General features: G+C 49.9%; 1 long non-coding RNA gene across 1 annotated transcript; it reads right to left on the bottom strand.

The window, feature by feature from the left end:
- Positions 1-613: 613 nt before the first annotated feature.
- Positions 614-2,389, bottom strand: LOC105524632. The gene is made up of 2 exons (XR_001003792.1): positions 1,696-2,389; positions 614-1,417 (listed from the first exon to the last, which is right to left on the bottom strand). It is a non-coding gene; the product is annotated as an uncharacterized LOC105524632 (long non-coding RNA).
- Positions 2,390-2,420: the final 31 nt, after the last annotated feature.

Raw genomic sequence — 2,420 nt, 5'->3', positions numbered from 1 at the left:
CATTGCTTTTTCCAGTATGCCATGGGGCCTTCATGTGTGTGTGTTTGTGTGTTTGTGTGTGTGTTCATATTTGGTCAGACATCTTCTTACACTCCTGGGCTAAGCAGCAATAACTCATAAATTTTTGACATCTACATTTCTGACTTAAAAATGCTTTTAATGCTGCTGATATTTAATCAGTACCCATCAGATGACTGCCCTCATATTTTATACCTGGAATTACAGATTGAAGACATTCAGAAAAGAGAACTTGTCCCTTCTCTTGAGAGAATTCATGAAAAGTACAGATAAGTTTGACAAAATTACAATTCATGTATCTTTAGACATTTTAATCTCAGCCACGCCTAATATGCAGCCCCCAAATATAAAATTACTAATCAAGACACATGGTCCCGCGATTCTAGATGTTTAGTATAGCACCATTATTTGCCTAATGGTAAGAGAAGTTGTGCTTCTAGAACATGTGAAAAATTAAGTGTTTCTTTTGATAAGGCATTCCAAGAATATCCTATCTAGTTTCTTGAAATTTCTGTGCTTAATTAGAGAATTTAACTCACTTTTATTACAGATGGAATTGTCATTACAGAAAACCAAAAACAAACAAATAATAAAAGAAAACTGAACAAATCATTTATATTTGACGTTTTGATGCCATTTCAATGCAGAGGAAGGGACATTTTCATTTAAATGCTTTCACAGTTTTGCCATACTTTCACAGTTCAATTCCACTCTTGTTTGCAACTAAAAAACCCAAATACTAAAAAAAAAAAAAAAAAATCACATTAATCATAATTTAAGGACTTAGTAAAACTATGTTTTAGGAATTTGCACAATAAACATGAAATAAGTCACCTGATCACTCCCCACGCTCAGCCCATTCCACAAACCCATCTTCCCTCCCCTTCTCCTACGCATTGAGCCTTCAGAAATACCCTTTCTCAATGCGGTTCCTTCTAAAAGGAAGAGGCGGGAGAGTCAGGGTAGAGAAGGCGGCTCCAACCAGATTTTGCGTCCATACAGCCAAAAGCTTCTAGGCCTGACTTGTACAGCGGGTTTGTCCCCGAGGAGCACAGCTGGTCTGCACGGGCCCGCACCGTAGACACCCTACTCCTCGGTGAGCTGCGGTTTAACTTCCTTATAGCAGGTTGAGAGTGTAGGCCCCGTTTGGAGGGGAAGGCGGCGCCCCAACGGGTGTTTTCCCAGGAAGTGCTCCAAGAATGGAGAGGAAAGGGGAAAGGGGAAAGGGGAAGGCCAGGCGATGGGCGTTTCATTCATTGCTTCTTTCTCCCCATCCCCTTAGATCCCCCCCGACTTTCCCCTTTTCCCAGTCCGAGTTTGACGTCGGTCTCCTGGATACCAGGCAGCCAATCGCTTGGTTGCGAAGGGACCATCTCGGCCAATCAGGGGTCGTTGCTACCTGTGAGTAGTATTTTTAGCTGAGAGGGACGCTCGATTCCACTCTCGATATAATTCCGAGTATTTCTCTGGGGCAGGTTGTGAACAAGGCACTTACCCGCCCCCCGCCACGAGTCCCTCTCTTACCCCACTCCCTAGGTACCCGCACATATTTCAGCAGAGAATGATCTTAAACGCACTCTACAGGCAGGCACCGCGTTTATTCTGTGCACCTGCGTTCCAACAAGCCCTAGAAATGCACACATGCGTGTGTGTGTAGACATGGACACAAATACATACGCAATTTGGCCTCGTGTCGCCACACCCTGGGCATGGCGTGGGCTGGGACATTTGGAATAAACGGATCCGAGTCGCAACCAGGGTCTCACCGGGAGGCCTGAGGCTGCGGAAGCAGTTAAACTGCCAGCGGGGCGGGAGCTGTGGCAGCCTACCTTCCCCACCCCCAGCCCGGCTCCACGGCTTTGAGGGTTCTGCAGCTGCCACTGTCTGGGTGGCGGTTGGCCTAGGCCTTAGGGTGATTAATATTCAATTAATCGGGTGCACGAATCCCGGTCACAGTTTGCCCTTTCTCTACCCCGCCCTGGGGTGGGCTGGAGGCTGATTTAGTAGCTATTCCACGAGCGGGATCCTCCTTGGCTGCAGCCCCACGCGGAAAGGGCACTTTCTGGGTACCCTTGCCGCCCTCCCGGAGTCCTGGGCTCCTCCAGCCCCGGTTCTCCTCGGCCGCTTCGCCACCGGCTTCGCCCTCCTCCCCCACTGCCCAGCGCTCTCCGCCTAAACCGGGCGTCAGCCGCCCTACCCCACCCCTTTCTCTCTTTGGCACGTCTCCCCCCCACAGTCCCTTTCCAAACGTTCTCTTCATTCCGTCCCCAGTGCTCCGATTGTCGGTTCATTGGCCCTCCTGGAGCCCGGAGGGTGCGGCTTCCCCACCCCTGCGTCCACCGCGCGTCCGGACAGGGGCAGGCGGGACTTGGCCAATGGCGTCGGGGGGCAGGGCAGGGGCG

Source organism: Colobus angolensis, unplaced genomic scaffold (assembly GCF_000951035.1).
Source record: "Colobus angolensis palliatus isolate OR3802 unplaced genomic scaffold, Cang.pa_1.0 Scaffold50, whole genome shotgun sequence".
Taxonomy (NCBI): domain Eukaryota; kingdom Metazoa; phylum Chordata; class Mammalia; order Primates; family Cercopithecidae; genus Colobus; species Colobus angolensis.
The sequence above is the reverse complement of the archived record's forward strand: the minus strand, read 5'-3'. Positions and strand labels throughout refer to the sequence as shown.